A 10588-nucleotide genomic window follows, 5' to 3' on the forward strand; every position below is an offset into this window, starting at 1 on the left:
AAATTTAACATAAGATTACTTAATTCACAGGAGTTCACTGTATGATTATGGCACTGTGTCCAAACCAGATGCGCCACGACATATGATAAAAGGTATTTTTTCAATGTTAATCTGAGTTTTAGTCTTAACCAGCCATGACAACGACACGCGATGAGTGACAAGGCATTTTATTCTAGGAATGGTTTCTATTTCTGCGATGTCACGCCGGGCACTCCAGCCAACAAATGGCTTTCTTATAAAAGTATTTTAGAGCCGGCATCTCACTAGCCAGTTCAGAACAACTTGATTTTGGCCAAGGGTGACACATCTACCGAATGTTGTGTTTGAGGTCTTGCTCTTTTCAGCCGGATATCTGTCACACACCACACTAATTCAGAATGGTTGAGGAATCATTACTTATGTATTTTTTCCTTTGCTGCATTGCTTTGAGAAGATGTCGAGTTTCATAAGAAAAGTTTATAATAAAAATAATACAAGTCAGCAAAATCAGATTGTGGCATAATGTGAAATTCAGCCTTATGGTAAGGTTGATTTAAAACCAAATTGAGTTATATTATTTTTTTATTTTTTTTACTTTGTCAAGTTCCAAATAAAGAGAACATTTATATAAGAGGAAGTTGCTTTCATTTAATATATAAAAAAATATATTTTTATTTTACTATATCATGATATAGCTTATATCGTTATCGTGATATAAAATTATTCATATTATGATATAAGATTTTGGTCATCTCGCCCACCCCTTATTCTCACCATATACAACACACACAGAGAACATGCTCAGCACAAAGTCATCATAGTCCCAGCTGTGAGCACTCAATGTAATACTGTCTGTCAACACAAACACACACACACACACACACACACACACACACACACACACACACACACACAGCAGTACCATGGGTTTACACACCTGCCTCTCTCACAGTCATTTTCCCTAAGCAATTCTGTATGGCTTTTCTGCCCAGTCTAATGAATTAACTAATCAATAGAAACAGCCACACACTCTCTCCACAGGTGAAGGCAACCACATCTTAAAAAGCACAGCAAGATACAATAACACACCTAGAGATATCACACACACACACACACACAGGTCTAGATCCGGATGTGTCACCCTTCTGATGACGGCAAAGTAACAACCAGCAATTTAGCAGCTGAATTTGGCAGGTGTGTGTGTGTGTGTGTGTGTGTGTGTGTGTGTGTGTGTGTAGGGGGGCTGATGGTTGACAGAGCACAGGGTTAGGATGTCAAAGAGAGTGAATGAGAGAGAGAGAGAGAGAGAGAGAGAGAGAGAGAGAGAGAGAGAGAGAGAGAGAGTGTAAAGGGGGGGAAGAGCCAGCTGAAGAAAGACAAAGGAAAGGAAAAATTACTTACTATTACTTAAATTTGCTTACATTTGAAAGTTTGACAATTCTCAATACAACTATAGATAACACAACAAAATACAAATTAATTTTAGTAAACATGTTGTTTCAAGTTCCCAAGTAGTTATTAAGACGAGTATTAAGTCGTGCGAGACTAGTCCACTAAACGGTTCTGATGGGCTTAAATTACTGTCATGTTAATGTTACATTTTAATATACTGTAATAAATAATAAAATTATTAAAAAAGATGTTATTTGGAGTAGATGTATACAAATGTCACCTCTAGCTGCACGTGCTTCTTTCCTCTCTCACTTGTGGCCCGCACAAGAAAATGTCCTCTCGTAAGACGAGCAAAGTAACTATGTTTCACTTCGGTGGTGGTGCGAGAAGCAGATTTCCAAAACGTTGGCTTGCAAGAATAATCGCTTCAGGTGTGTCAGGTCTCGTCTTTCAACAAACCATGTTGACATGTTAATTTTGCTCATCAAAATGAGAAAAAATTACTATTGTAGGCTAGGTATATCCTTTTTATTTATTATTATTATTATTTTTACCCTGCTGATCAAGAAGGATATTTCAAGTATCTTTTATTCCGAGTGCACGTCATGTTTAGAACAAAACATTTGCTTTATTGTACATTTCTCACAGGCCTATTTTTTTCTATCCTAGCTAATTATTTATTTTTACATCGTAACTGTTATTGGTTAACATTCTAAACCAAACAGCTGTGATATTAGATCAAAAGCTAATGCACGTCATGAAACACGTGCAACTTTTCAGTGCATTTTGATTTGGCTTACCTATTAATTATTTTCAACAATGTCCTGACTGTTTTCATATGTTAAGTTAATTTTACTTGGTGAATTTAGAACATGCCATTAGAGTTGCTCTCTTGGTCTTGCACTATTTATTTAATTGTTTTCAATAAGCAAGCCTGTATTCGCTAATGTTAATTCAGTGAATGCGTTTCATGTACTATATTCAATATACAGTGATCATCATGCAAGGCAAGCACGTTGCAAATAAATGCCTCTTTTTAACAGAATTCAGTGTTGGAGTTGGCTGTTAGAACAGATTATTTTAAATTGGTCGCATAAACACTAAATGTTTTTAGTGACAGACATAGAGGCTCGCTTTGACTTTCTCTTTGCTTCTCTGTCATGTGGAGATCGGCAACAACAGAAGTACTGCATGCTGTGAACATAAAAAATTGTAACAGGCTAAATTTGGACACGATTCATAAAGTAATTTTGCCCAGTGTATGTGTGGGATTGTGTATTTATCCCCCCAAGGGTTTGCCGTAGAAAGCATATGTCCATGCACAGCTTCAGTGAGTAATTATTTAATTTCAATAAACATACTGTTTATTGTCATTTATCATAATTTTAGTGTTTGAATATCTCTGTGTCACATCAAGTATGGTCAAACAGATTGCTTGTCGCTGGAATCTTATCGCATTGCATCTAGTTAGGACAAGGTGTTAATTAATACACGTTAATACTTTTTAAAGCTACTAAAGTTATCCAGCCAAGAGCAGTGAGTGGTTTCCTCACGTCTGTCAGATTTTTGTTATTTGTACATTTTCTCTCTCTACTCTCTTTTGCTTTTGGCCTGTTAACAAGATTAACCAGTGGTTTTCTTATGATTGACTGATCAATCGCGATATATGGAACCCCTGGCATGGAGTAAAATATCAATCTTGAAATTTCAAGAATTGATATCTGGATTTTGATTAACCAGAACATTGATTTGTTCCCCTAGCCCTATTCTAGCCAATTCATTTTCTCCATATGTACTAGACTAATTGATTTCATTAACAAATATCAAAAGTGTGAATTGATTACTTGGAATTTTATTTGTTATACAATATGTTAAAATATCTTCGGACTGTTACATCTAAGTCATCTCATCAAGGCATAAAGACGCTAAATTTCCAATGGTCGTTCTCAAAACTCAGAGTAAGACTTGTTAAGAAGGTCATGTTTGTTTGTGGGCAGGTTATGTAGTCACTAGTTTCATCATTGTTCGGCTCTGTAGGCAGTGGAAACACAGGCTGGTTTTGTGAACTGTTCAAATTTCCCGGCTGAGCACCAGTACCATTTTGGTGAAAAAACAGACAGTCAAAAGAAACCAGAGACAGAGAGAAACTCTTAGAAACTGAACTGTAATGATAGCAGTAAATAACAACCCCACCTACCCTCTGGAGAACAAAAGAACATCAAAACACAAAAACAAAATCCAGACTACTTCTGTCCTCTCCTCTCTTCGGTTCTCCTCACGTTTAGGTGAGCAGTTTCTCCATAATGAGGCTCATTTGCATGGCAGTCACAGCCGCCCTAGAGGACTCATACCACACACACACACACAAGGTCTGTCATATGATTGTGCCCTCTGAGTCCTCTTATAAATGACTAAAAAGGACACATCGATCACATTGAATCAAATCATACAGTCTGTCTAACACCTCCCGAATTTGTACTTTTCAAATGATCAAAAGATGGCCAAATCTCTGTATAAATTAAGCAGTTTTTACCATAAAAATAACAAACGCTTGATTTGAGCATTTAAAAGTTTAATGTAATTACGTCTTTTCATGAATCACAGTCATTTATCAAAACCTAATTCAATGCCAAAACAATATTTCATCCTGAAACAAGACAATGCTAAACAGCACAAACCCAAAGCCATTTCCTGCAGCATTCAATTAATGTGATTTTAAAATCAAACCTCATGTAACTTTACCAACTACCATATTTTCCAGAATATAAGTCGCGTTTTTTTTATCATCTGAAAGGTCCTGCCACTTATAGTCCGAATCGACTTATATACATAATGCTGGCTGGTCAAATACACGCGCAAAAAATCATAATGAAAACATCAGTCATAGAGACAGTAGAAGCGTTTTAAAGTGTACTTTGTCCATCATAATATGGGAGGATATACAGAACTATTTTCAAATTGTATTTGCAATTGCGTTTTCTATTTTTGGACGCATAAATTGTGACATAATCCAAATGCAAATTGCATATTACCGTTTGCATTTTCCATTTACACAAACTTACAAAGTCTGCCCAATTTCATTTGGAAATGCAAAGTCCATTTGTAATTGCATTTCCAATATCTTACGAATTATGACCCTGTCATATTGAAAAAGCAATAGTAATTACCCCCTTTGCTACTTCACTTCCTTGGCGTCCCATATGGTGCCTGACAAAATTCAAGTGGAATTGCAATTCCCTTTGCGCTTGCATTTCCAATGCCTTACACAGACACCTGTCAATCAGTTTTGGGGGTGGGAGTTTATACTATGGGGCGTGTTTGTAATTGGAAGTGACTGTCAACAGCCAAGAAGGAGATGTGTGTTTGTGTACATTATTTTAGTTAAACTTTCCACTAGGTATGGGAAATGATGCTGAGAGAAGCTCTGATGCTTTCTGCTGAGTGTTTCGGGAAAAGTTTCAAAGGCTTGGGAGTGTCGAAAACCATCCGGCAGTTGGTCAAATATAAATCAGTTATAAACCCGGGTGCGCAACTCCGTTGAATGGAGTGCCTGTTAAAAGTGTTCATCCATTATGCACAAATAAAAGCCTTACAACGCTAAGTGTGTTCATTTTAAGCTTCTGATAATATCATTCACACATTAAAGTGTGGCAATACATTGCAATAAGAGTGAATATTATTCAGTATAATAATGATAAGAATAATAATACATAAATATGAATAACAGATTTGAGTCAATTAAATAGTGTGTTCTAATTATTTTGTGTTTTTTATACTACTTGTAAGACAGGATATATGATAATGTATTATGAAAGCCATTTCTAATTAGACAAACTTGAAGCGTTCACGTGACTGCACAGTCAGGCCAAAGCCCTTCTAAGGGAAAACCAATAAGGTTAGCTTAGAATAGCATAACACGGTGGTCCCATAGACATTCTATGGGCAGTACACTGGCAAGGAGACCTTCTTTTTGAATGGATATGGAGAAGATGCTTCATGATGCTGAATACACTACTTTTGTAAGGAAACAGCTCATCATTTAATCCAATCCATGCTTCAATATGGGGCTTCATTGAAAATTGCACTGCTTACTCGATACACGCCTTGAAGCTGTCTTATGTAACATCACTAGCGTGTATTGTTTCCACAGAATCTTCACGCAGCTTCTATTCCCATCCTAAGTGTTAAGTTTAAATAATGTACACAAACGCACATCTCCTTCTTGGCCGTCGACAGTAAGGTGGCAGGTGCTCTAAAATGTGGTCGACTGTGACTGACATCACTTTCAATTGCAAACACGCACCACAGTATAAACTCCCTCCCACTCCGTTGCACTGCAGAATTCTGAGCAGCCTCCAGAGTCGTAGCCGGGTGCCGCAGACAGATGCAGAGCTGTGGCTGCGGTGTGCATACCTTCATAGAAAATAGTACCTTCATAGTTTCTAATTTTAGAATGCGCCATGTCATCCGCCAGACACGTCCGGTGTGCAACCCCATTTAAGTTACCCTGCCGCTCACACTTTACCAAAGTTGTGTTTGGAAAAGTGTGCTTTAGTGTGCAAAAGCTAAAAGGTCCCATTATAATCAACGAAGCTGTCAACACTGGAAGCATCTGTTGAGGCATCAACAGTAAACGGATGCCCCGTTACATTGTTGGCGCTACTCCTCCGAAAAGAAAAATAAACGGTTTTGAACATTCACTCGGACTCGTCAAGCGTAGACGGCCTCAAGCCATTATGGCGCATCTGGACTGTGAGGTAATATTGGGTCTAAGTGTGTGTGTGGGGTGGGGCGGTAAATAAGTATATATATATATATATATATACACACACACACTGTATATAGCATTTCTTTTGAAGAACCAGACTCAAGAGGGTCAGAGTTCTTACAACAACCTTTAAAACCACCGCTAAGATCAGGCTTTTGACATTTACTTGAACAGAAAACCTTTCAAAATGTGTGCATGTGTGTTTAAAGATGTCTGCCTGTGTAATATCTTCAGTTTAAAGCTTTTAAACCGTAGGCTCAACACTACCAATCAGCTCTCACTCTGACACTATAATGGAGCTTGTGCAGTTACTACACAAATTCACACAACGAATCAATGAATGAATTTATAATTATAAGTTAATATGAATGATTTACTTAATGGCCAAAACGGTATTAATAAAAAAAACATTTTTAAATCAGGCATATCTAGAAACCAATATCAGAAGCTTGGGCCTGGGCCAGTAAGCAATCACCCAGCAATGCTTCAGCAACCATCCTGAATACCCTAGCAAGAACATAGCAATGCACTAAAAACCAGAGATCTTTTATAAGGAGATAACAACCTCGGCGTTTTTACCATAGAAGAAAGCACAACAGTCAACTAGCATGTTACAATAGTAAGTCACCATTTGCAGATACCATACAAATGAATGGGGAGAGCCGTAAACTGACACCTATCTGTCGCAAAATTGTCTTCATCTTCTTTTATAAAACAGCAATTTTATCGTATAGTAAACTCCACACTTAGTTCTTTCCAAATGGATAGTTAGTGTAAAACATGTTGAAGATTAGTGGACAGGCGGTCAATTAATTAAGTGATGACCTGTTTCCTCGCAAAAGCAGTTTATTCAGCACACTGAAGCATCTCCCCTGTTGACATCCATTAAAAATAAAATTTCCACTGGTCTCCTTGCCAGTGTACCGCCGGTAGAATATCTATGGGACTGCGGCATTATGTGATTTTTTTTGCTAACCTTGCAGGCTCCCCTCCGAACATGGACTCTGCTAAAAACCACTCAGAACACCTTAGGAACTGTATAGCAACGCCATGGCAACCACCATTTGCACAGGCACTTCTATTGTCTTCATAAAATGTAAAAATGTACTTTAGCGTTATATAAAAATAATAAAAGTCTGAGGTATTTTCACATTCCTAAGCCAAAGAAAAATGTGTGTGTGAATGTGTGCCTTCGTTTATGTGCTAATGTCCTTGTCACCTTCCTTTTCAATGCTTTTCTTGGTATATCAGCATTCATATTACCACCTCTCATTAACACAAAAAAAATTACTGACACAAAGAGAGGGAGAGAGATAAAGAATGAGAGGAGAGACAGATGCATAATGAAAGAGAGATAGAGATGGAGAGACATGAAGAGACTCTTCATTTCACTTCCTGCTGAATATACTTATGGACAGGTGCTTTATTTCAAGATCTGAACTTCTTCAGAGCGGATTACACAACACATGGACTGCATCCAAATTTACATACTTCTACTAAGCACAAAAAGTATGTATTGACCATAAAGTGCATATTTCTAAGTATGTAGTAAGGCAGGATGGCAGTATTGGGACATACTATAACGCAAGACTGTGGCCAAATATGCAGGACTGGGATGATCGGCCATTAAAAACTAGTGGTCGAAATCCACAAAAGGAGGTAGATCCTTTTCCTATTTGACTCCTAATCTATGGAATAGTCTCCCTAACACTGTTTGGGATGCAGACACACTCACTCAGTTTAAGTCTAGTCTAAAGACTCCAGTCATACACCTCATTTATCCATCAACTCACAATTAGGCTGCTTTAGTTAAGTCTGCCGGAACCAGAAACATATATCATGATCTATAAATCTGCATACAATTGAATGGCATCTACGCTAATATTATTCTATTTGTTTCCATGTCTCAACCTCGAGTTACCAGAGCTGGCCAGATCCAGCTCCGTTCCTGCTTGGTGTCGGACTCCACTGAGTGATGACAACTAAATGTAGCCAGTGCCAGCCAGACATCACTTCAGTCTTTTACGATGGACTTCAGAGGATGAACTGATGCCAACTCCAACTGTAAGACATGGGATACTTCATATGCCACTGCCTGAACCTTGGACTTAGGATGGACCCCACCGAACCTCGCCGAAATGACCTGCAGGTTGAACTGCGATGCGCCTCAGTGATCTCTGCCTGCATCACCTTTGTCTATTGATGGACTACACTCTTAAAATGGAATACATAGACAATCATTTAATTGCCAACAAAAGCCTTCATCGGCCAACTAACAAAGGACAATGCATCAATGTGAACTTCTGCAGTTACGAAAAACTATTTTATATTATATATTATTTATATATTATATATAATATTTTGCCATGTGTAAATAAAGCATTTCAAGGTTTTAACCGTGGATTCGAAATTCTTACATTTTTAATCGCGGTCTCATCACATTTTAACTTTTTGTTAGCGTACTATTCAGCTCATGAAAACATGCTGCGTGATCATGAGGAAGGATTACATCAAGATGTAGATTGGAATGCAGGTGCGGAATTTATATAAATAAATTAGTCTATTCCTCTCTCACCGTTGCTGGCGTGCCAGTGATTAACCCTCCATGTGCCATAAGTTGCCAACCCCTGACTTAAATGTTCACTTCTGCAACAGAGGTCTGAAACAACTTTAGATAAACAGAAAACACCATTTCCCAGGTGGATTATTAGCAGTGTTTTGTGGATTTTTAATGTTCATTTGTAGCCCTCCCATTTTAATGATTGATGTGGTGTTATTTATACTGGGTGCATGAAGTGGCCAACATTTATTCCCTCAGTTAACTTGTCAAAAAATTGCATGGTGATCTTTTCTCTGTACTATGTTGAAGGAAGGAACAATAAATAAAAATAAAAACAAAAGTTTCAAACATTCCACACTCCGTTTTGACATATGAAGAAGTGCATCCTCTGCGTACTCATAGTACACTTCTTTTTGTTGTATTTTCAGTATTAACATACTACTTGCACTACTTACACTACAAAATGACGTAGAATAGTGCAGAAGTGTGTGGTTTGGAACACAATGCTAATCTTGCAAACTAAATTGCACAGAGTATGCGAGTTGGGTGGAATGCAACCACAAACACACAAGCGTGTATCCGTAATTATTAGATAATATTTTTTTAGAATAGACTACAACTAACCCTAAATACACCTTTTGATGTTTCAAACTTTATTTTAGACATTATTTGGCCAATAAATTACTTTATTGCAATGGTATAGATTTGCCTTGAACATTGGGGGGGTTGCAGTGTGAAGCATTTACATGTTTCCATTGATGATGGTATTAATAATGGGGGTACCTCCCTCCCATCCCCTCCAGAATCTACGCCCCTGCCTTATTGGCTCAACACAAGGATGTTCAGTCAGGTTTTTCTGTTCTTCACGGGACATTTTTGTACACTTCTTTGTCCCAATAAGATTTACAAAACACAAGTGTTTGTTTTCATATCCTATATATGATGCCTATATTATGACGCTATATAACGACTTCTATTCTATTTCTGTTGTTCCACCATCAAGCTATTTATGATTACAACAGACTTGGTGACATTTGGCCCCTACACGGATTAAAAACCTGTCTCACACACACATATACACACACATATTACATGACAGAGTTCGGACCCTATGGAGTTATACTTGTGCCACAATTCTGCATGTGTAAGATGATATTTTGAGCATGCAAAAAGGTATTTTGCAAGCACAGTGTGTAGGAGGAGATAGCAACATTTAAGAATTCTGAGCAAATTCACATTCAAATAAACTTTATTCAAGCACAAAATTGATTTTCGTTTGCTCAAAATGAATTTATCTTTGCAAGAAGAAACATTGCTTTACAAAACTGAGTTCAAGCACGTGCAAAATAACTTTTTGTGCACTCAAAATATCATCTTGCGTGTGCAGAACATTATTCGTGCACTCAAAATATCATGCACGTGCAGAACATTATTTGTGCGCTCAAAATATCATCTTGTGTGTGCAAAACATTTGTGCGCTCAAAATATCATCTTGCGCATGCAAAATACATTTTTGCGAGCTCAAAATATAATCTTGTGCATGCAGAAAAATGTTTTGTGCACTCAAAATATCATCTTGCACGTGCAAAATAACTTTTTGTGCGCTCAAAACATAATCTTGCACGTGCAGAAATTTTTTTGTGCACTCAAAAACATCATCTTGCGCATGCAGAACATTATTTGTGCGCTCAAAATATCATCTTGTGCTTGCAGAACATTTGTGCGCTCAAATATCATCTTGTGCTTGCAGAACATTATTTGTGCACTCAAAACATCATCTTGTGCTTGCAGAACATTATTTGTGCGCTCAAAATATCATCTTGCATGCAAAATAATTTGTTGTGCGCTCAAAATATCATCTTGCGCGTTCAGAACATTATTTGTGCGCT

The 10588-nt window shown here is 37.5% G+C and overlaps 1 pseudogene; it reads right to left on the reverse strand.

The window, feature by feature from the left end:
• The window catches only part of LOC127417861 (uncharacterized), a 119050-nt pseudogene that overhangs the window by 80834 nt on the left and 27628 nt on the right, over nt 1–10588 (reverse strand).

Source organism: Myxocyprinus asiaticus, chromosome 27 (genome assembly GCF_019703515.2).
Source record: "Myxocyprinus asiaticus isolate MX2 ecotype Aquarium Trade chromosome 27, UBuf_Myxa_2, whole genome shotgun sequence".
NCBI lineage: Eukaryota > Metazoa > Chordata > Actinopteri > Cypriniformes > Catostomidae > Myxocyprinus > Myxocyprinus asiaticus.